Source organism: Pleurodeles waltl, chromosome 4_1 (genome assembly GCF_031143425.1).
Source record: "Pleurodeles waltl isolate 20211129_DDA chromosome 4_1, aPleWal1.hap1.20221129, whole genome shotgun sequence".
Taxonomy (NCBI): Eukaryota; Metazoa; Chordata; class Amphibia; order Caudata; family Salamandridae; genus Pleurodeles; species Pleurodeles waltl.
This window is the reverse complement of record NC_090442.1, coordinates 398421248-398446499: the sequence shown is the minus strand read 5'-3', so window position 1 is coordinate 398446499 and position 25252 is coordinate 398421248.

Here is a 25252-nt window from a genome sequence, read left to right as displayed (position 1 = left end):
CGTGGGTCGTGATACTGTGGGGGTATTCCTGTTGGCGTAACGGTGTGGGTTTTGCTATCCCAGTTTATCACTGACCTTTGGTGTGGCGGACTTGTGTGGGTGTCTGTATAGTGGTGGAATTCTCAGTGTGGGTCATAATACCTGTGGTGGAATACTGCCGCGGGCACGGTATGTTGGCGGCTGTCAGCACGGCGGTAGGTGGCAGTTACCGCCATGGTTGTAATGAGGGCCTAAATGTGCAAGTGCTACATCACTGGTACCATGCATTACTGGCAGAGGCCTCAACTTCTGCCTCGTTCTACACATCAACAACAGATAAAGGGAGACTACAAAGACTATGCATTGTCTAGTATCTGATTGCAGTGTTCTTAATGCTTCTTTGTGTTCCACCTAAATTCCGGCACAGGGGTGTAATCCATTTTTTCCTGCCATACTGTTAGGTTGGGCAGAAAAATAAGGCATGCTATACCGTTTCTTTAAACTCTCCACAAGAGGGGCACAGCAGGTCTACTGGACTGGGATTACTTGCCCACTTAGCAGTAAAGGAAATGAGAGGGGGCGTCCTGCACCAAAATTGCAGACAAAAGCTTCCTGGCGGCTAGGAGTTCAATGTCATCCAAAAACTGCTCCTTTTCAAATTTGTCCTTCATCACGAAGAAGGCATCTGCTAGAGAGCCTAGTGTGGACTGCCCCTGCAGGTTCCTCATTTTATATTGCCCATAACTGGACTTAATGGATAATGTAGTGGTTGTACAGGCCTCTCTCGGGACAACCCATTATCTCTCATTCCCAATCATTATGAGGATCTTTTTTTACATACCTAATCCCCAGGGTATGTTACCTGCCCCTGGAGTGCAAAGAACTTCTTCTAGACTCTGTTGATAAGAACATAACTGTGGAGTGGCCCAGATCCTTCTCAACTACAGGATAGGTCTCAATCCTATCCCTAGTGATGATATAAGGCAAATCGGGATACTGATGGGGAGACCAGTCAGTTGCCACATGTATTGGGTTTTGAATGCCACCAAGGCAGCCACATCATTGTGACTCCACAACTCTGCACTGTATAGGGCTGCTCCTAAGACCTGATGATTGTAAATTTGAAGTGCCGGAGAGATAGGATGAAGGTGAGTGCCTCAGTGCAATTTTACTATGCCCCCAGGAGATTGCTCCAATTTGAGGATACATTGTGCTATGTGAGTGCGCCAGCCAAGCTGCTGGGTTAATGTGATCCCTATATAATCAAAGGTTGCACACGCTCCAAAGAGGTCGCCCTTAACATGGGGTTAGATCTTGTAGAATTGGATGGATTTAGAACCATATACTTTGTTCGCCCTACATCAATTTCTCAGCCCCTTTGGCTGCAGAAACAGTCCCATGTTTTAAACATCATTTGGCGTACTTTAGCATACAAGCGAGCAAGTGATATTTATGTTGAAAATTAATGGTTAATGAGTTAGGAAATGCTTCAGAACAGTAGGAAATGTGTTGTTATCAACTTTTCCATCATTGTCATACTTCATAGTTGTTTATATGCATTATCACTTTCTCAGATCAAATAAGCCTTTTAGAGCGATAGTCGTGCTCTCTGTAGGAAGTTGGCTCTGTATGTGCTATTTCAAAGCAAGGAATAGCATGCACAGAGTCCAAGGGTTCCCCTTAGAGGTAAGATAGTGGCAAAAAGAGATAATACTAATGCTCTATTTTGTGGTAGTGTGGTCGAGCAGTAGGCTTATCAAAGGAGTAGTGTTAAGCATTTGTTGTACATACACACAGGCAATAAATGAGGAACACACACTCAGAGACAAATCCAGCCAATAGGTTTTGTTATAGAAAAATATCTTTTCCTAGTTTATTTTAAGAACCACAGGTTCAAATTCTACATGTAATATCTCATTTGAAAGGTATTGCAGGTAAGTACTTTAGGAACTTTGAATCATTACATTATAATGTATACTTTTTACATAAAACACAATAAGCTGTTTTAAAAGTGGACACAGTGCTATTTTCACAGTTCCTGGGGGGAGGTAAAATATTGTTAGTTTTAACAGGTAAGTAAGTCACTTACAGGTTTCAGTTTTTGGTCCAAGGTAGCCCACCGTTGGGGGTTCAGAGCAACCCCAAAGTTATCACACCAGCAGCTCAGGGCCGGTCAGGTGCAAAGGTCAAAGAGGTGCCCAAAACACATAGGCTTCAATGGAGAGAAGGGGGTGCCCCGGTTCCAGTCTGCCAGCAGGTAAGTACCCGCGTCTTCGGAGGGCAGACCAGGGGGGTTTTGTAGGGCACCGGGGGGGACACAAGTCAGCACAAAAAGTACACCCTCAGCAGCGCGGGGGTGGCCGGGTGCAGTGTGCAAACACGCGTCGGGTTTTCAATGGTTTCCTATGGGAGACCAAGGGGTCTCTTCAGCGATGCAGGCAGGCAAGGGGGGGGGCTCCTCGGGGTAGCCACCACCTGGGCAAGGGAGAGGGCCTCCTGGGGGTCACTCCTGCACAGGAGTTCCGTTCCTTCAGGTGCTGGGGGCTGCGGGTGCAGGGTCTTGTCCAGCCGTCGGGAAATGGAGTTCAGGCAGTCGCGGTCAGGGGGAGCCTCGGGATTCCCTCTGCAGGCGTCGCTGTGGGGGCTCAGGGGGGACAACTTTGGTTACTCACAGTCTTGGAGTCGCCGGAGGGTCCTCCCTGAGGTGTTGGTTCTCCACCAGTCGAGTCGGGGTCGCCGGGTGCAGTGTTGCAAGTCTCACGCTTCTTGCGGGGAGTTGCAGGGGTCTTTAAATCTGCTCCTTTAAACAAAGTTGCAGTTCTTTTGGAGCAGTGCCGCTGTCCTCTGGAGTTCCTTGTCTTTTCTCTGAGCTGGGCAGTCCTCAGAGGATTCAGAGGTTGCTGGTCCCTTGGAAAGTGTCGCTGGAGCAGGTTTCTTTGGAAGGCAGGAGACAGGCCGGTAAGTCTGAGGCCAAAGCAGTTGGTGTCTTCTGTTCTTCCTCTGCAGGGGTTTCTCAGCTCAGCAGTCCTCTTCTTGTTAGTTGCAGGAATCTAACTTCTTAGGTTCAGGGGAGCCCTTAAATACTAAATTTAAGGGCGTGTTTAGGTCTGGGGGGTTAGTAACCAATGGCTACTAGCCCTGAGGGTGGGTACACCCTCTTTGTGCCTCCTCCCAAGGGGAGGGGGTCACATCCCTATTCCTATTGGGGGAATCCTCCTTCTACAAGATGGAGGATTTCTAAAAGTCAGAGTCACCTCAGCTCAGGACACCCTAGGGGCTGTCCTGACTGGCCAGTGACTCCTCCTTGTTTTTCTCATTATCTCTCCTGGACTTGCCGCCAAAAGTGGGGGCTGGGTCCAGGAGGCGGGCCTCTCCACTAGCTGGAGTGCCCTGGGGCATTGTAACACTAAGCTTGAGCCTTTGAAGCTCACTGCTAGGTGTTACAGTTCCTGCAGGGGGGAGGTGTGAAGCACCTCCACCCAGAGCAGGCTTTGTTTCTGTCCTCAGAGAGCACAAAGGCTCTCACCGCATGAGGTCAGAAACTCGTCTCTCAACAGCAGGCTGGCACAGACCAGTCAGTCCTGCACTGAACAATTGGGTTAAATACAGGGGGTATCTCTAAGATGCCCTCTGTGTGCATTTTTTAATAAATCCAACACTGGAATCAGTGTGGGTTTATTATTCTGAGAAGTTTGATACTAAACTTCCCAGTATTCAGTGTAGCCATTATGGAGCTGTGGAGTTCGTTTTTGACAGACTCCCAGCCCATATACTCTTATGGCTACCCTGCACTTACAATGTCTAAGGTTTTGCTTAGACACTGTAGGGGCATAGTGCTCATGCACATATGCCCTCACCTGTGGTATAGTGCACCCTGCCTTAGGGCTGTAAGGCCTACTAGAGGGGTGACTTACCTATGCCACAGGCAGTGGGAGGTTAGCATGGCACCCTGAGGGGAGTGCCATGTCGACTTAGTCATTTTCTCCCCACCAGCACACACAAGCTGGCAAGCAGTGTGTCTGTGCTGAGTGAGGGGTCCCTAGGGTGGCATAAGACATGCTGCAGCCCTTAGAGACCTTCCCTGGCATCAGGGCCCTTGGTACCAGGGGTACCAGTTACAAGGGACTTACCTAGGTGCCAGGGTTGTGCCAATTGTGGAAACAATGGTACATTTTAGGTGAAAGAACACTGGTGCTGGGGCCTGGTTAGCAGGGTCCCAGCACACTTCTCAGTCAAGTCAGCATCAGTATCAAGCAAAAAGTGGGGGGTACTGCAACAGGAAGCCATTTCTTTACACAAGCCCCCCCCAGCCCACAGGCCAGGAGACTCAGCCAAAGCTGGGAGAGTCTTCCTAGTCTGTCAGGCGAGGAAGAGTAGAGGAAATAGGCTGGTTTGTTGCAGGGCCTACTCTGCCTTACATCCTCCTGTTCAGGTCATTCCCTCTGGGGAACTGACCCACTTCCACAGTGATAGGACCTAGTCTGAATTGCCTCTTGTCTGTGCTTTTAATGTCCCCACCCATTCTCTCTATTTTGGGGTTAGAGGTATCCACCTCTGATAATCTTATCTTAGCCAGGGTCACCCCTAGCTTACCCAAAGAGGTTACCCAGAACTGGAGTAACCCCACCATGACCAACAGGGTCAGGGGGCCTAACTTGCTATTTGGCATGGGGTCTGACCACCATGCTAAGGATAGTACAGCCATAAAGGCTAACACCCAGCAGAGGCCACTGACAGCTGTCAGTGCCCAGAACCACACCTTTAGCTCTTCACCTACAAGGGAAGGGGCTAAGTTACAGGCTTCTTTGGGTTCAGGGTGCCTGTCTGCTGTATTAGAGTGGGGGGTTACTACATCTTGTAGTAGACACCCTTCTTCCACTCTTTCTTCTGTTAGCTGAGGAGCCACCCACTCAGACCTAACAGTTGCCTGACTAGCCAGGACTTCTTGTGGGTCAGGTTGGACTTTATCAGAGCCACTTTTGGAGTTCTCCCCTACTGGAGCAGAATCTCCTTGGCTTGCTGGAACCTTGGCTAAAGGTTGTCCACCTTTCCTACTCTGTTTTCTTTTCTTTTTCTTCTGGGGCCTACTTGCAGTTACTGCAGAGGTAGCACCTCCAGAATCCTTGGGAGAGGACTGGTCCTGGACCAGTTCCTCTCTTGTGCTCTGACTAACCTCTGGGTAGTCATTTCCAAGGAGACAATCAAGGGGGAGGTCTGTACTGACTACCACCCTCCTCCAGCTAAAAGTCCCACCCACTTCTATGGGCACAAAAGCCACAGGCCTAACAGTGACCCTGTCTGGGCTAACTCTTACTCTGGCAGTCTCACCTGGGATGTACTGGTTTGAGAACACCAGCCTGTCATGCACAATAGTGTGACTGGCAGAAGTGTCTCTCAGGGCAGTGGCTGGGATTCCGTTCACCAGTAGGTGGTGGAAGTGTCTACTTCCCTCTGGAATCTCCAACTCACCTGTTGGGCCCTTTTTCCAGTTGAAGGCTATGAAGACCTCCTCTTCTGAGGAGTCATCCCCAATGGCTACACTGGTCACCCCTGGGATTTTGCTAAGGGGTTTGTTTTTGGGACAAGAAGTGTCCTTGGTGTGGTGCCCTGTCTGTCTACAGTTATGGCACCATGCCTTAGTGGCATCCCAGTTCTTACCCTGGTGCCCACCTTTGTCTTGGGTTGTGTCTCGGGGCCCACCCACCTGGTCTGGTTTTTGGGGGCCCACAGAGGACTCTTTTTCTTTATTTCTAGTGTCACCCACTTTCTCCTGGGGAGTCTTTGTAACCCCTTTCTTTTGGTCACCCCCAGTGGAAGTTTTGGTTACCCTAGTCTTGACCCAGTGGTCTGCCTTCTTTCCCAATTCTTGAGGAGAAATTGGACCTAGGTCTACCAGATACTGATGCAACTTTTCATTGAAGCAGTTACTTAAAATGTGTTCTTTCATAAACAAATTATAAAGCCCAACATAGTCATGCACTTCATTTCCAGTTACCCAACCATCCAGTGTTTTCACTGAGTAGTCTACAAAATCAACCCAGGTCTGGCTCGAGGATTTTTGAGCCCCCCTGAATCTAATTCTATACTCCTCAGTGGAGAATCCAAAGCCCTCAATCAGGGTACCCTTCATGAGGTCATAGGATTCTGCATCTTTTCCAGAGAGTGTGAGGAGTCTATCCCTACACTTTCCAGTGAACATTTCCCAAAGGAGAGCACCCCAGTGAGATTTGTTCACTTTTCTGGTTACACAAGCCCTCTCAAAAGCTGTGAACCATTTGGTGATGTCATCACCATCTTCATATTTAGTCACAATCCCTTTAGGGATTTTTAACATGTCAGGAGAATCTCTGACCCTATTTATGTTGCTGCCACCATTGATGGGTCCTAGGCCCATCTCTTTTCTTTCCCTTTCTATGGCTAGGATCTGTCTTTCCAAAGCCAATCTTTTGGCCATCCTGGCTAGCTGGATGTCCTCTTCACTGGAGTTATCCTCAGTGATGTCAGAGATGTTGGTCCCTCCTGTGAGGGAACCAGCATCTCTGACTATTATGTTTGGAGACAGGGCTTGAGAGGCCCTGTTCTCCCTAGTTAGGACTGGTAGGGGGGAATTTTCCTCCAAGTCACTATCTTCATCCTCTGTGTTGCCATCCTCAGAGGGGTTGGCTCTTTCAAACTCTGCCAAAAGCTCCTGGAGCTGTAGTTTGGAAGGTCTGGGGCCCATTGTTATTTTCTTTATTTTACAGAGTGACCTTAGCTCCCTCATCTTAAGATGGAGGTAAGGTGTGGTGTCGAGTTCCACCACATTCACATCTGTACTAGACATTATGCTTCTAAAAGTTCGAATACTTTTTAAGAATCTAAAACTAGTTCTAGAACCTAATTCAAACTTTTACCAAACTTTTAAACTCTAAAAGAAATGCTAAACAGGATCTAACACAAGGCCCTAGCAGGTCTTTTAAGAATTTAGAAAAATTTCAAATTGCAAAAACCATTTCTAATGACAATTTTTTGAATTTGTCGTGTGATCAGGTATTGGCTGAGTAGTCCAGCAAATGCAAAGTCTTGTACCCCACCGCTGATCCACCAATGTAGGAAGTTGGCTCTGTATGTGCTATTTCAAAGTAAGGAATAGCATGCACAGAGTCCAAGGGTTCCCCTTAGAGGTAAGATAGTGGCAAAAAGAGATAATACTAATGCTCTATTTTGTGGTAGTGTGGTCGAGCAGTAGGCTTATCAAAGGAGTAGTGTTAAGCATTTGTTGTACATACACACAGGCAATAAATGAGGAACACACACTCAGAGACAAATCCAGCCAATAGGTTTTGTTATAGAAAAATATCTTTTCCTAGTTTATTTTAAGAACCACAGGTTCAAATTCTACATGTAATATCTCATTTGAAAGGTATTGCAGGTAAGTACTTTAGGAACTTTGAATCATTACATTAGCATGTATACTTTTTACATAAAACACAATAAGCTGTTTTAAAAGTGGACACAGTGCTATTTTCACAGTTCCTGGGGGGAGGTAAAATATTGTTAGTTTTAACAGGTAAGTAAGTCACTTACAGGTTTCAGTTTTTGGTCCAAGGTAGCCCACCGTTTGGGGTTCAGAGCAACCCCAAAGTTATCACACCAGCAGCTCAGGGCCGGTCAGGTGCAAAGGTCAAAGAGGTGCCCAAAACACTTAGGCTTCAATGGAGAGAAGGGGGTGCCCCGGTTCCAGTCTGCCAGCAGGTAAGTACCCGCGTCTTCGGAGGGCAGACCAGGGGGGTTTTGTAGGGCACCGGGGGGGACACAAGTCAGCACAAAAAGTACACCCTCAGCAGCGCGGGGGCGGCCGGGTGCAGTGTGCAAACACGCGTCGGGTTTTCAATGGTTTCCTATGGGAGACCAAGGGGTCTCTTCAGCGATGCAGGCAGGCAAGGGGGGGGGCTCCTCGGGGTAGCCACCACCTGGGCAAGGGAGAGGGCCTCCTGGGGGTCACTCCTGCACAGGAGTTCCGTTCCCTCAGGTGCTGGGGGCTGCGGGTGCAGGGTCTTTTCCAGCCGTCGGGAAATGGAGTTCAGGCAGTCGCGGTCAGGGGGAGCCTCGGGATTCCCTCTGCAGGCGTTGCTGTGGGGGTTCAGGGGGGACAACTTTGGTTACTCACAGTCTTGGAGTCGCCGGAGGGTCCTCCCTGAGGTGTTGGTTCTCCACCAGTCGAGTCGGGGTCGCCGGGTGCAGTGTTGCAAGTCTCACGCTTCTTGCAGGGAGTTGCAGGGGTCTTTAAATCTGCTCCTTGAAACAAAGTTGCAGTTCTTTTGGAGCAGTGCCGCTGTCCTCGGGAGTTCCTTGTCTTTTCTCGAAGCTGGGCAGTCCTCAGAGGATTCAGAGGTCGCTGGTCCCTTGGAAAGCGTCGCTGGAGCAGGTTTCTTTGGAAGGCAGGAGACAGGCCGGTAAGTCTGGGGCCAAAGCAGTTGGTGTCTTCTGTTCTTCCTCTGCAGGGGTTTCTCAGCTCAGCAGTCCTCTTCTTGTTAGTTGCAGGAATCTAACTTCTTAGGTTCAGGGGAGCCCTTAAATACTAAATTTAAGGGCGTGTTTAGGTCTGGGGGGTTAGTAACCAATGGCTACTAGCCCTGAGGGTGGGTACACCCTCTTTGTGCCTCCTCCCAAGGGCAGGGGGTCACATCCCTATTCCTAATGGGGGAATCCTCCTTCTACAAGATGGAGGATTTCTAAAAGTCAGAGTCACCTCAGCTCAGGACACCTTAGGGGCTGACCTGACTGGCCAGTGACTCCTCCTTGTTTTTCTCATTATCTCTCCTGGACTTGCCGCCAAAAGTGGGGGCTGGGTCCAGGAGGCGGGCATCTCCACTAGCTGGAGTGCCCTGGGGCATTGTAACACTAAGCTTGAGCCTTTGAAGCTCACTGCTAGGTGTTACAGTTCCTGCAGGGGGGAGGTGTGAAGCACCTCCACCCAGAGCAGGCTTTGTTTCTGTCCTCAGAGAGCACAAAGGCTCTCACCGCATGAGGTCAGAAACTCGTCTCTCAACAGCAGGCTGGCACAGACCAGTCAGTCCTGCACTGAACAATTGGGTTAAATACAGGGGGTATCTCTAAGATGCCCTCTGTGTGCATTTTTTAATAAATCCAAAACTGGAATCAGTGTGGGTTTATTATTCTGAGAAGTTTGATACTAAACTTCCCAGTATTCAGTGTAGCCATTATGGAGCTGTGGAGTTCGTTTTTGACAGACTCCCAGCCCATATACTCTTATGGCTACCCTGCACTTACAATGTCTAAGGTTTTGCTTAGACACTGTAGGGGCATAGTGCTCATGCACATATGCCCTCACCTGTGGTATAGTGCACCCTGCCTTAGGGCTGTAAGGCCTACTAGAGGGGTGACTTACCTATGCCACAGGCAGTGGGAAGTTAGCATGGCACCCTGAGGGGAGTGCCATGTCGACTTAGTCATTTTCTCCCCACCAGCACACACAAGCTGGCAAGCAGTGTGTCTGTGCTGAGTGAGGGGTCCCTAGGGTGGCATAAGACATGCTGCAGCCCTTAGAGACCTTCCCTGGCATCAGGGCCCTTGGTACCAGGGGTACCAGTTACAAGGGACTTACCTAGGTGCCAGGGTTGTGCCAATTGTGGAAACAATGGTACATTTTAGGTGAAAGAACACTGGTGCTGGGGCCTGGTTAGCAGGGTCCCAGCACACTTCTCAGTCAAGTCAGCATCAGTATCAAGCAAAAAGTGGGGGGTACTGCAACAGGAAGCCATTTCTTTACACTCTCCTATTGCAGAAAATGCTCATATTTGAATCTGGATTGAAGTCAATGAAAACAGCATTTAAAGGCTGCAGGGAGTGTTTTAAACATCATTTGGCGTACTTTAGCATACAAGCGAGCAAGTTATATTTATGTTGAAAATTAATGGTTAATGAGCTAGGAAATGCTTCAGAACAGTAGGAAATGTGCTGTTATCAACTTTTCCATCATTGTCATACTTCATAGTTGTTTATATGCATTATCACTTTCTCAGATCAAATAAGCCTTTTAGAGCGATAGCCGTGCTCTCCTATTGCAGAAAATGCTCATATTTGAATCTGGATTGAAGTCAATGAAAACAGCGTTTAAAGGCCGCGGGCAATGTTCCTCTGTTTTCTCGAACTGGGGTGTAGGTGGCACTTAACAGGTCATGTCCTTGGGGTGTGCAACCAGGTCACAAAACTGCCTTGATGCCCTATTGCATGGAGCAATGATATCCCTTTTTTGCTTTAGTGGTATGGAGAGGCTAATGCCAAAGATCTTGGCTAGTTATGCGCTGCACGCGCGTGAATGGTCAATTTCTTGGCGCACGTATCCTTGGCTGCAGCGCACAGAGACTGCACACTGCCGCACACAGTGGAAAAAAATTAGAGGGAACATTGGTCACAACGATCTAATATTTTTTTGCAACCCCATTGGTGGTTTAAAGAGCAAAAGCATGTTGTCTGCAAACATGGGAGTGTGGGTCCTGGTGCTTGCTAAGTTAGGTGCATCAGTCTCACATTGTTCCAGGTGGGCTATCAGGTCAGTAATGTACAATGTAACTAAAGTGGGGGCAAGGGCACAGCCCCTGAACAAGGAGTGAAATGGTCAATTCGCCTAATTGGCCACATCTAATTTGTGCATATTTGGGATCATGAAGTCTAATAATGATGTTCAAAAGGTACTGGGGGACCCCTACTTCAGCTAGTACCTGCCAGTGGGAGGATCTATGCACTAAATCAAATGCAGACTGTAGGTCTACAGATATCACATAAAGACGGCCACCTCCAAGGACAATTTTTATCCAAAATAAGAGCTGAAGTTGGAACACTTGATCTATAGGGCTACTGTGTTTTCGATAGCCAGTTCGCAGAGGAGTCACACTCTCATTCATACTTAGCCATTCCTTTAACCTGTTCAGGATGATCCTGCCAAAAAGATTTTCAGAGCTGTCTATAAGACTTATGAGTCTGTAATTAATCAGAAAGGGATCAGGAACCCTTTTTATTGATTGATATAATTTATGCTCGAGCCCAGTAGGAGGGATGGGAGCCCCTTTCATAATGACGTTAAAGACCAGCATGAAGTATGGGCTCCAGATGTCAATCTCACCTAGGTAAAGAACCCCCGGGATCCTATCTAACCCTGGTGCTTTGTTGGGAAATTTTTTTTTAATAGCCTTAGTTATTTCCACGGTTGAAATAAGAGTGACCTGACTCATCTCATTGGAACTGCTCCCCTGGAGAGGAAACCCTGGAGCTCTATCTCTGCCGGGTGGCCTGGCTGTCTTTAGGCCTACTAGATCACTTTGGGAAACAATAGGTTCCCCTGGCATAGAGTACAGATTAGAGAAGTGTGCAAACCATACAGGCACAGAAATGTGATTATCAATGGGGAAAAAGCCATCACAGCTTCCAGTGGACACAATGTTCCAAAAGAATCAATGATCTCCATCTCTGGCTGCGGCTAGCAAACTTTCCCATCTCCCAAGCTCCCAGGCTCTTTTAGTTTCTGTGACAAAAAATTTATATGCCCCCTCGTGGCTTGGATCAGCATTCTATCTTGTTGCTGTAGAGCATCAGTTAGTGCAGCCCTGGTGCTTCTACATTGTATACTATACCAGGAGGGGTTACCTTTCCTTCCTACAATCTGCTTGGTCTCCACATAGAAGTGTTCTTTATACACAGGGACAGCTGATTGCTTATAATGCTAATCTTATCCAGGGTCCCCCTGATCCAATGACAGATCTAGGTGGAGTAATCCTCCAATACTGTCAGCTACTTGATTATAGATTGCTCCAAATAACTCTTTGGAGTGAGTCCTAATGCTCCATTTGACTATGCGCTGATTGTTGGTCATTCTCAGCCTTCTATCAAATGGCTCAACACAATTAATTTGGCTGGTGTGAACTGGGATCCCAAGAACGAGGATGAGTGTGTTGTGGTCACTATCCTGTTGGGGTATTACAGTCATATCGATTAGGTAGGGAAACATCCTTACATCCAACACTATACAGTCAATAAGTCTGGTGCTTTGGATATGATTGAATGTGTGATATACCTCTCTATCAGAAGTGGTTCTGCCATTACAGGCTCGTAAGACCTGGTTGAGTGTTAGTGAATTTAGCTGGATGCCAGGAGAGACTATTTATTTAAAGGTGGGATCACTAGCCCCGGTATGCCCATGCACTGTCTTCCTCAAGGGTGAGGGCCTCACTTTTGGAATCAAGTGGTTCAGATTGTCAATTAAAGTCCCTCTCAGTATTTTTATTATCCCAAAGGGTAGTGCTACCAAGTTTGGAATTCAAGAGTTCAACGACCGGACACTCTAATTTGCTCCCCCCAGGTCTGCAGTACACATTATAAATATTACAGAATACATTCTGTGGGAATGTCAGACTGATGCACAATATATCAGGAGAGCCCATCCTAACCTTCTTGGCCACACAGGTAAGGGTGGTGCTAACCCAAATCGTGAGTCCCCATGTTGGCCTGCCCTTTCCAGTTTTTACAGCTTCCTGGGTAAAGTTGACAAAGCCTGTACGAAACACAGAGCTCAAAGACAAGGTCTCTTAAAAAAGGCAGAGGTCATGCTTGTCAATAAATTGACACCATTCTGGGCAGATTAATTTGGATGGTGGCCCTTCTATGTTCCAAGAGGCTAGCTTAATAGGGGGAGCTGTATAGCTTGTAGTGGAGTCCCCATCATTACTTGGGCAGAGAGATGCACCCCCACTCTCTGCTGTTTTAATCGGGAGAGGAGGGGTGCCACAGACCCTTAGGGTACTAGTCCCCAAACTATTAGCGATACCAAATGGAGGCTTTGCTATTCTCTTGTGGGTGGATTGTTGTTGGAGGCAGCACTTTCGGATTGGCTGTAGTGAGGCTTTAGCCAGACAGAACCTACCACTCCTGTCCTGACATTCACTTTACAACCTGTGCTCACCCTAGGGTAGCTTGGCACAGAGCACTTAGACTTATCACAGGGGCCATGTGTAAAGCATTGGCACTGCACTACCATACAACAATTACAATGAGCATCACAAAAGAGACCACACAAGGTGTATGTAAATAAAGTTTGTATTCAACACGCACATTAACTAACACTACAGGAACATCATGAGCATTAATAACATTTAGAATTATAACTAGTAGTACTAGGCCCAACTGTGTTAATATGGTATTAGCAGGATGTCGACGTGAGAAAATATAGTACTTTCCCTCCCAGCACCTTCATGTGGTGCAACCACGTCAGCAGCACAAGATCCATGCTAGTGATCAACCCAATACATCATCAAACAATTATAGGATGCATCCCAGTTCCCAACGGTAGCAGCAAGGTGTACATACAGAGAATCTCAGCATTTTTCAAAATAGCTCCGTGGCCAAGGCCGCACAGGTAAACTTCAATGTCAACCACAATACTAAACAACGTGCACCGCACCCCCACAGGCGGTGTAGTTAATCCCAGGCAATCATTCCCTCATACTCGCTCCGCAATGCTACACAGTGCCACAGATATCAGGCTAGTATACACTTACTCACACATACTCACTTCCAACCCCCTAATGCGGTGCTCTGGCATTCAGCAGGTGAGTTGGCAATGAGTTTGCAGACCCCTCTGGGACCCAAACCTTCCTCCACACTCCAACCAATTACCGCTCTCAACAGCTGAAGATGTACTAACCTTTCCCCGGATACTAAGCCACTCACGGACGGTGGTCACACTTATTCAGGATCCCAGGTGAAAGGTGGGTGGGGGGGAAGAAAGATAGAATGGCTGATCAGGCAACAGTAAAATATAGAGTTTTTGCCACAACTCAGGAAGTTCACTCAGGGGTCTCTACACTAGCCTTCCAGTATGGGCCACAGTCTGCAAAGCATGGGGAGAGGATCGCCTTGGGACACATGCTGTTGACAGTGGCACCCAGCCAAATCAGACACTCCAGTTCACAATTAGATACCAATTCCACGCCTCCCAGGAATGGAGGCACCATGTCTGGAGCACGACAACTTGGGCCACCCCAGACGTCCCAGTTGCACACAAAAAGTTACGAAATTCGCCCGACTCTGAAAGGAAACACAATGTCAGGTGCGCAATGACCTGAGTCATACCAAACGATTCTGATCGCACACACAAAGTGACCAATGCAGTGCATCCCAGGAATGAGGCGTGTCTGTTGCGCAATGACTTGAGTCGCCTTCCAGCGCATGAAAAGTTGCCAATGCAGAGCCTCCCTTGAATGAGGAACAATGTTTGGTGCATGATGACTTGAGTCGCACCAGACAATTCTGCTCCACACAAAATGTTACCAATACAGTGCCTCCCTGGAATGAGGCACAACGTCTGTTGTGCGATGACTTGAGTCACATCAGACAATTCTGCACAGAAAGTTATCAATGCAGCGCCTGTAGGTCCCACGCAGGGGCAGCTCTCATTGGTAGTGAAAACACACATGGGTATTCTTCACTCCCAGAGCACATGTGCTCAGGAGCATGTACAAGCCTGCAAGTGCACCAATACAGGCCTGCTGTGACAGGCTAAGTATATATATGAAAACACCAAAGTGCACATGTGTGCATACTGGCAAGCTGTGCTAGACTCAGTATACATATGAAAACACCATTTTACAAATTTGCACATGCTGGCAAGCTGTGTTAGGCCAGCTTGTATGAAACCACCATTGTTTTAGTGTGCACACACTGGTAAGCTACACCAGGCCCAGTATATACATGAAAACAGCAATGTGCAAGTGTCCACATCCTGGCAAGCTGGGCCACGCTTAGTATGTATATGAGAACACAAATGTACAATTGTGCACATATTGGTAGGTGCCACTTCCTACCATATGTAGGAAGGGCGTGCACACTTTCACACTGTACTCACAGTGGGAAAGCATCCAAGGTCCTAGGGCCACTCCAAGAGGATCAGTTAAGCCAAGGTGGGGGAGATGTCACCCTGAGCACAGGTGCACTTGCACCTTCACCTCCACAGACCTGCACTACCAGGCCTAATACATCAGGCCTAATACATGTTGATCAGGCTACTTTAGTGGGTGGCACACTCAGTGCAGTGTCCCACTAAATGCCCAGGGTGGTACCTGCCCTGGGTATGTGGGTACCTTCTTACATGGCACTCATGGGTATGGCACCTCAAATAATCATGTAAGCACCCCTCCTGGCGTAGGTAAGAAGGGCACATTCACTTTCCCACTGCAGTGCTGTGGAAAAGTGCCCAGAGTCCTAAGGCCACGCAAAGAGATTCAGCAAAAAACTTGGAGGAAAAAGCAAAAAGTCTCAGGGAAACCACCCTAAGAAGAGCCATGTCCAACACTTGTTCTCATTGGAATTGCTGTTCTGCCCCTGGAAGGGCTGTTCTGTGGTCATATGAGGCAAGGTTTGGAAAGGGTTACCAGCCGATGTCCCTATTTCTGCTAGTCCATGGGTGGTGACAGCTTCATACCCATTCTGACACTCAGTGTTATGATCATGCTTTACTCTGAAATCAGAATGATCAGTAGGAGTCTGCTGCCCCCTCCCAGCGCCCCTAAGACTTATGCCTCCAGAGCCACTCCCTGTTATATTGACATTAGTTGGAGCAGACTGGATGGCATAAGCAAGTCAGTCCACACCGACTAAAGCATCAAATCAGTAGGCAATGGGAACTTTGTAAGCATCAGAGTTACAAATGCGGGTGGATGAATTAAAATCAGACACTAATGGTAAGCAAGCTCCACGTTTCTGCAGAGTAAAGGCCAGCCAAAACTGATGGCTTGGTTTATAAGAGTAACCTAGTGGCAATAAGGCAGTGTTGGTCCCGTCTATCTGTTTGCTTAAGTGACCAAAAAGCAGGCTCTGCACTAAAAATAGGGACTTAAAATAGATGATGACACAATGACCTGATCAGTTCATCAGCCCCGCCCTATCCAACCCAATCTGTGTTAGTAAACTGTTATTTGTCAGGAAAAAGAGAAAATGAGTATGCTGTACAAGCCAGTTCAATGTTTAGTTCAATGTTTAGTTGGTGATTTCTTCATTTGATTCCTTCTGATCCTCATGCAACTGAAGAACTCCATAAGTATTGCCATGTGCAGGCAGGATGCGAGATGATGATTTACCATGGGTCGGCTGGAATTCTGGGGAGTTCTGCTAGCCCCCAACTTTCGTGGAGAAGTGGCTTTGTGGAATGTGTGACCGTCATGACAACTCACATTTTCATATTGTGGTTGACAAAAGGGAAAAGCAGGGACAGTTCCAGTTAGAAATTTGAATTGTAAGACATGCTGTACATGAGGAGTTACAACTGACTGTCCCTGATTGGCCCTAAGGGCCATACACAAAACTTGTGCACCTAGAGTCTGCAGTTGCCATAGGGCAGCCAACTCCTGCTCAATGGCTACCAGACCAACTATGACAGGAGATAGTTCCGCTAGAAAAATGACCTTCACTTTGGCAAAGCAGTCCTCCAACACTTGTGCTACCCAGGCAGGTTTGGATGCAGTTGCTCCTTTGAAGCCCTTCGTGACCATTGATAGTGACTGCACCAAGGCAGGGGGAGTGGTGGACCACCTGGGCAGCTTAGCATTCACAGATAGCTGTGGGCTTTCTGTGTAGGGGAGCAGATTATCAGCTTATACATTCCGACTGTTTGCAAGGGAAGAAGCAAAAGCTAAAGGATCCATCTTATTAGTTGAGGAAAGGGCAGCCTTAGCATCTGAAACAGACTCAGAACCTAGAGACAATTTCCTCTCCATCAATTCAATTTCAGTAGCTATAACCCTTATTTACCTCTGTACCATCATGGCATTCGAAGTGCATTTTTCTGGTGGGATAGCAGTAAAGAACCCTACTACGACTTTTCTCTTGCCCATTCCCACGAGTAGCAATAAGCACCAAGAAGAAAAAGTGTATTAGAACAGTACCTCATGAGTCTAAAGCCAAATTGGGGTGGCCCAGTCCAGCCTCCTCTGGGCTCTGACGGGTGTGGATGGGCCTGTCCTTGGCCTGGGCATGGCTCACGTGTGTCCTGCACTGCAGGAGGGTTGGCAGCACTATACATGTGTTACTCAGGCTCCGCCCCTTGGCCACAGTTGGTCAGCAATCCAGCGCCTCCTGACGCAGTGTGTTACAGGATGTGGAGTCCCCTGCTGAGCAACAAGGATAGAGCAGATCCACGCTGCAGGAGTGTTAGCAGGGCTGCATGCACGTTACTCAGGCTCCACACCATGGTCACAGGTACTCAGAAATCCATCGCCTCCTGGCGCGGTGTGCTACGGGATGTGGAGCCCCCTGCCAGGCAACAAGGAAAGAGCAGATCCCAATCCTTGATGTGATGGAATCTGTAGCTACCACAGACACTTTTCATGGGGATTCCAATGCAAAAAATGTACTTTCAGAACACCCCTACTATATTCTTTTGCAAATCTGGTACAATTCATGTGAACATACTGCACTTATCTTTTGGAAAGTTTGTTCTAGGACGGTAATGTTATTTGAGAGGTAAAAGCAGCTTTCCATGTGTACTGTTAACCTTAACTATAGAGGATGTAACATTGGTCTTTGTAAAATACAGACCTCAGTCAGAAAACTACCTTTTGTATAATCACTATTCCTTGAAGTTGAAAGGGTATTGCCTCAAACTGCATCAATGGTTTATTCTCTCTTTTCTCACACCTACAGGCCCTATGCTCAATTAGTCATATTTTAGTACCAGCAGATGTGCCAAGAGATATTAATAGGGCATTACGGTTTCTTATCCTTTCCTTGTGACAAGAGTGGTTGACGTGGAGTTTAGGCAGCAGATGACGGGAAGGTGAAAATTTTATGATTCTCTTTGTAAACACCAGGTAGCCTATGCAGAACTAAGGGAACAGAAGCTAAATCCCATTTTAAAATTACCAATAAAGGGGCATAGCCAAGATGGCAGAGGATAGGTTGCTAATCTCTGCTCAAAAAAGATCGTGGCTCATTCTGCTCCCACCACAGCTCCACGAACGGAGTGAAAGTGCTGCCTTAATTGCCATGAGCGGACACAGGAGGCTTGAAAGGTCATAGGACATTGTGTGCCAAAATAGACCAAAGCAAGCCTGGCCAGGCTGCATAGCCCTGCCCAAGATGGCGGCCTAGAGAACTGACCAGTCTGGAGAGAGAGAGGAAGGCTGAGCCTCAACAGACGAGGTTGGTTCCACCTGCTGGGGTGGGAGGAGCCTTTGATGCAGACATAAGGTGAGCAACCCCTCTGCAAGGCAGTGGCTGGGCTTAAACTCTTGGGTGGAACCCAGGGGAGGACTGTAGTGGTGCTGAGCAGGAGATGCACAAGGGCTGAGGCAGTGGGCTCCGGAGTGCGCATAGATCAGAAGGCATCATTGCTGCTGAAAGTGAGTAATGATGGTGGCCACCTAATAGGGGAAAGGAGGTATTAGTTTGCTACGCTGCCTGAATGGGCCTCCCCCACAGCACTGACTTAAACGATAGAGTGCAGACTTGGCAGGAGAAGCAATAGAATACATTACTGAGCAAACACAGTTGTAATCCACTCAGGCCGGAGAAGCACCTTGACATCCCCAAATGGGCAATGACCTACAGTGTTGTGTAGGGTACCAAGAAAGGAGAAGCAGTAATCCACTAACTATAGATGACTTCTCTGCTCAGCAAGATGACCTCAAGCAGTAGCCCCAGGGGGTACAGAGAGATGTTAGTGACATACTCCAAAGGCTTCGGAGACTGGAAGATGCCAATAATAGCTGAGAAGAAGAAATAGAATTTCTCAAGGCAGACATGCCCAAACTTTGGAAACAAAGTATCCTCTTGCAAGAAAAGCTTGGAGACATTGATAACAGATAGAGAAGGAATAACCTGAGATCACAGGGAATCTCAAATGGTGCAGAAGGTGTAGATCTTGAACACTTAATACAACGACTCCTGTGTTCCCTTCTGTGGGATAGTGATGCCACAATCATAGCAGATCAAACTCACAGAACAACAAACCCTACCTCTCAAAGAAGTCACCCCCACCACCCTCATCACTTTCAATTGCAAGCAAAGATTGTGGCAGCAAACAGAGCCTAATAATGGTGCTCATTTGGAGGCCACAAATTTCACATCTTCCAAGATTTGACAGTGTGACACTTCTCAGGAGGAAAGAATTCTGGTTAGTGGCACAATCTCTGCCACAACACAAGATCCCCTATAAATGAGGCCATCCCTTCAGGATTTACTTGGACTGGCAAGACCAATGTGTAGGAGGCTGGCCTGGCTTATAGTGGGCACCTTGTGGTACTTACACCTTGTGCCAGGTCCAGTTATCCCTTATTAGTAGAATAGAGGTGTTCTAGCAGCTTAGGCTGATAGAGGTAGCTATAGCAGAGCAGCTTAGGCTGAACTAGGAGACATGCAAAGCTCCTACTATACCACTTATATCATGTAGCATTATATCATAAGAAAACACAATACTCAGAGTTACTAAAAATAAAGGTATTTATTTTAGTGACAATATGCCAAAAGTATCTCAGAGGATACACTTCCTTAGGAGGTAAGTAATATACTCAAATTATACGCACAAAAACCAAAATCAGGTAGGTAACAATTAGAAAAGTAGTGCAAACAATATAGAATCACAATAGAATACAATAGGGAGAAATAGGCCTAGGGGCAACACAAACCTTATACTCCAAAAGCGGAATGCAAACTATGAATGGACCCCAGGCCTAGTGTAGTGTGTAGAGGGTCGCTGGGAGTGTAAGAAAACACTAAGGGTGTCCAAGATACCCCACCCCAAGACCCTGAAAAGTAGGAGTAAAGGTATCCTACTAGCCCAGAAAGACAGTAAAGTCGAGATAGGGGATTCTGCAAGGACAACAACTGACTGCAAAGCACTGAAGACGGATTCCTGGACCTGAGGACCTGTAAAGGAAGGGGACCAAGTCCAAGAGTCACGCAAATGTCCAGGGGGGCAGGAGCCCACTAAACCCCAGATGAAGGTGCAAAAAGGGCTGCCTCCGGGTGGAAGAAGCCAAAGATTCTGCAACAACGGAAGGTGCCAGGAACTTCTCCTTTGGTCAGAAGATGTCCCACGGCGTGCTGAAGGATGCAGAGTTGTTTCCACGCAGAAAGACCACAAATAAGCCTTGCTAGCTGCAAGAATCATGGTTGAGGATTTTGGGTGCTGCTAGGGCCCAGGAAGGACCAGGAGGTTGCCTCTTGGAGGAGGAGACAGAGGGAGCGCTCAGCAACTCAGAGAGCCCATGCAGAAGCAGGCAGCACTCGCAGAAGTACCTGAACAGGCACTTAAAAGATCTGAGGACAGCAGTCGATTCAGAGTCGCAAAGGAGGGTTCCACGACGTCGGAGTCCAACTCAGTGAGTTGGGCAATGCAGGACGGAGTGCTGGGGACCTGGGCTAGGCTGTGCACGAAGGAAGTCTTGCAAAAGTGCACAGAAGCCTGAGCAGCTGCAGATCACGCAGTGCACAGGATTACTGTCTGGCATGGGGAGGCAAGGACTTACCTCCACCAAATTTGGACAGAAGGGCCACTGGACTGTCAGAGACACTTAGACCCAGCTCCTGTGTTCCAGGGACCACGCTCGTTAGGATGAGAGGGGACCCAGAGGACCGGTGATGCAGAAGTTTGGTGCCCGCGTTAGCAGGGGGAAAATTCAGTCGACCCACGGGAGATTTCTTCTTGGCTTCCAGTGCAGGGTGAAAGCAGACAGCCCTCAGAGCATGCACCACCAGGAAACAGTCGAGAAAGCCAGCAGGATGAGGCGCTACAATGTTGCTGGTAGTCTTCTTGCTACTTTGTTGCGGTTATGCAGGCGTCCCGGAGCAGTCAGCAGTCGATCCTTGGCAGAAGTCGAAGAGGGAAGTGCAGAGGAACTCTGGTGAGCTCTTGCATTCGTTATCTGAGGAATAGCCCACAGGAGAGACCCTAAATAGCCCACAGAGGAGGATTGGCTACTGAGAAAGGTAAGCACCTATCAGGAGGGGTCTCTGACGTCACCTGCTGGCACTGGCCACTCAGAGCTGTCCTTTGTGCCCTCACACCTCTGCATTCAAGATGGCAGAGGTCTGGGACACACTGGAGGAGCTCTGGGCACCTCCCCTGGGAGGTGCTGGTCAGGGGAGTGGTCACTCCCCTTTCCTTTGTCCAGTTTCGTGCCAGAGCAGGGCTGGGGGATCCCTGAACCGGTGTAGACTGGCTTATGCAGAGAGGGCACCATCTGTAACCATCAAAGCATTTCCAGAGGCTGGGGGAGGCTACTACTCCCAGGCCTTCTCACCTATTTCCAAAGGGAGAGGGTGTAACACCCTCTTTCAGAGGAAATCCTTTGTTCTGCCTTCCTGGGACCAGGCTGCCCAGGCCCTAGGAGGGAAGAAACCTGTATGAGGGGTTGGCAGCAGCAGTAGCTGCAGTGGAGACCCCGGAAAGTTAGTTTGGCAGTACCTGGGCTCTGTGCTGGAGACCCGGGGATGCATGGAATTGTTCCCCCCAATACCAGAATGGTATTGGGGGGACAATTCCATGATCCTAGACATGTTACATGCCATGTTCGGATGACGCTACATATATGTATCGACCTATTTGTAGTGCACGTGTGTAATGGTGTCCCCGCACTCACAAAGTCCAGATAATTTGCCCTGAACAATGTGGGGGCACCTTGGCTAGTGCCAGGGTGCCCACACACTAAGTAACTTTGCACCTAACCTTCGACAAGGGAGGGTTAGACATATAGGTGACTTATAAGTTACTTAAGTGCAGTGTAAAATGGTTGTGAAATAACGTGGACGCTGTTTCACTCAGGCTGCAGTGGCAGTCCTGTGTAAGAATTGTCTGAGCTCCCTATGGGTGGCAAGAGAAATGCTGCAGCCCATAGGGATCTCCTGGAACCCCAATACCCTGGGTACCTAGGTACCATATACAAGGGAAATATAAGGGTGTTCCAGTGTGCCAATGAGAATTGGTAAAATTAGTCACTAACCTGCAGTGACAATTTTAAAAGCAGAGAGAGCATTAACACTGAGGTTCTGGTTAGCAGAGCCTCAGTGATACAGTTAGGCACCACACAGGGAACACATACAGGGCATACTTTATGAGCACTGGGGTCCTGACTAGCAAGGATCCCAGTGACACATAGGCAGAAACAAACATACATACAGTGAAAATGGGGGTAATAGGCCAGGCAAGATGGTACTTTCCTACACAATGCATACAAACTAGAGGCCTGATTCATAAAGAGCAGTTTTTCAAAACCAAAATTCCACAAAATGTGTGGAGGCTCCACCATGAATGTGGAGCTTCCGTCACAACTGTGGAGGCTGTTTGTGAACTGGGCACTAAATCTTTAGCTGAGGCACAGAGGCTTCTGGTCTCCTTGTTCGACAAGCCTGCTACAACTGGCAGAAATGTGCATCGACTCAAGGAGGACCTCCCTAAACAGAAATGGATACTCTAGAAAATGGCATGGTGCAGATGCAGCATCAAACCATAACTGGAGACAAAAAAAACAAAGAGAACAGCAATTGAGAATCTGCAACAAGCTGAAGACCAGGCCTGGGCTGCAGGTTAGTCTCTTGGTGACCCAGCTTAATCATAAATGAGCTAATAATAGGGCGCAAGAAGGGTGAGTTCAATGAGGGTCCAGTGCTGGCAGGCATATAGTATTTCTGTTTACTAGATACCCCTTGGTAAAGGAGTAATGGAGTAAGTGTTCCCAAAAGGGGAAGTAGTTGTTGGTTGAAATTAGGAGTAAGAGTGAGTCACTTACACAATGGCGCAATAACTTTCAAATTACTTTTGCTTCATGGGGAATTCACAGATGGGGACGGACTCATACATTGATGGTGACATTTGCCAGTAGTTTGCAAACTCTTCTATGCACCATAATTGACACCCACACAGGCAGCAAGAAAGTTATGGAGCTCTCAAATCATAGCACAAGATCAAAAAGCACTGCCCATTGGTAATAGTGTAACACTGACATTTTTCAGTGTTATGGATCTCAGTGACCTGGCTAAGAGCACCAGGTAGTCCAAGGCCATCTTAGACTTCTGGAGATCACCAAAGTTGAATACTATCTAGTGCCACTCCAGCAAAACTTTTATGAAGGGTGTAACAAAGCCGGGAAATTGCTAGTAGCTAAACTGCAGAAAAAGCATTTTCAATCCACATTCTAGTTATTAGTAATTCAAATACGCCCCTTAGACTGGATGAACGTAATTAGCGAGGAGAGTTTGCATGATTTTACCAGGCCATTTGTACAGCTGAACAGATGGACAAGGTATTTATCAGAAATTATTTGCAGAGGTCCTAACTCAGGAAAGTGAATCTGAAGAAAGATGCCTCTCTCAAAGGCTCCATACCAGCAGAGGAATTCATTGTGGCCATTAGAGGCAGTAAGCCATCCACGGAGCGTGAGGTTACCCCAGACTTCTACAGGGGTCTTTGCCGTGTCTACTGCCACTAGCGGCAAAAGTATTTAGGGTCATATGTACGAACACATTTTCCCATAGACACAGAATGGGTAAAACCCTTTCCTACATCTGGCCCCTAGTGACGTTGCTTTGCGAGGGATGGTCATGCCATCCATTACCACGGTGAGCTTGTGAGTTATTCTCAAAAAGTGGAAGAACCCCGATCACTGTGGCTGTTACAGGGCAATATATTAATGGAATGCTGAAGTTAAAATCTACAAAAAAATATTAGCCACAAGATTGAAACACCATCTACAGGATCTGATTAATTCACATGAAGCTGGATTTATCTCCAAGAGAAGGGTATGCGACAATACTAAAAAACATCTGACATCTCATTAACATAGGTAATAAAGCCAAGGATGCCGTGCTCCTGCTGTCCATCAAAGCAGAGAAGGTTTTCGACAGTGTGTTATCCTTTTCTGAATGAGGTGTTCAGGGACAGAAGAAAGGGAGAACACTTCATCAAAATGCTAGTGCGATACACTACACCCACAGCAAAAATGTGTGTTAATTGACAAGACACATGAGCTGTAGAGCTAGGATAGGGGGATTGGGCAGAGCAAGGTATTCAATAATTAAAGTTAAATACCTCACACCGCTTTGGGGCCCTTAAGGGAACAGGCCGTGGGAATGGAAAATAGAGATAATGGCTGCAATACAAACTTTTATTATGCATAATTTCTTTAACCGTAGGAGTCAATGAGTGGAAGTTAGGTTGTAGCTCAAACGTTTTATTATAATAAATGTACTCTTGTTTTATTAGTCAATTAATCATTACAGAACATTACATTAACTTGTCCTGAAATCTGTGCCTACTTTGACATGCTAATCACATCAGTCCAGTTAATAAAAAGATTTCAGTACTCATAAAGAATACAGTAACAGGCTTTGATAGAAATAGTCTAGCGAGCTAAAAGAAAGTTTGATAATCTTTGAAAGAAAACAAATTGGTTACTCTCTACGCTATCTTCCTCTCACTCATCCTCACAGCAATTCAGTAGTCTTTTCTGCTCTATTCTCTGCCACTCTAACAAAGACTCCCACAGCAGCTCAGCTCTACACTTTCTTTCCATAGGACACTTTTTATGACAATTTGAAAGAATTGTAATACAATGTAAATTTTTAATGTTCTGTTTCTTCATGATCTCGGAAGGCATTCTATCAAAGTATCTTTCCACAAACAATGAACAGTTCATTTCTGATGATGAATTTGCAACATGAATGCATTTTCACATATGCTCTGCTATCTGAAAAATAAAAATACTTGTCAAAGCTCTTGTCATCTCCCTTTCATACATTCTGATACTATAAGCTTATTCATAAATAATGCAATTTTATAGAATAAGCTAACTCATTAATGCATTCCAAAACAAGTCAGTAGGGCAGAAAATAATAAATTCATGCTAATCTCTTTGCTGCAGCAGGAAGGAACTGTATCATGCAAAGGCCATGCAAGGGTTAGGGCAGAAACCTTTTTGAAGAATGTGTTAACGTTAGCACTTGAGCAAGTCAAGCAACAAAGGTCATGCAAACTTTCAAATGAATGCACGATTTTGATCTGGCAGCTTTGGTTAGGAGTAGCTTCACTCATTCAGGTTAAGTAAATATATTGATTTTTATGTTTTAATAAAAGGTTTTGCAGGGAGAAGGCAGGGGTGGCCCCTGTCGCCCTCTGGGAGAAAATGAGTGCTTCAAATACACCTAGATCCGACACTGAGGGCATCACTACGAGTGTGGCTGTCTGGAGACCGCCACACTTGCGATGGCGGTCAGGACTGCTGCTGATGTG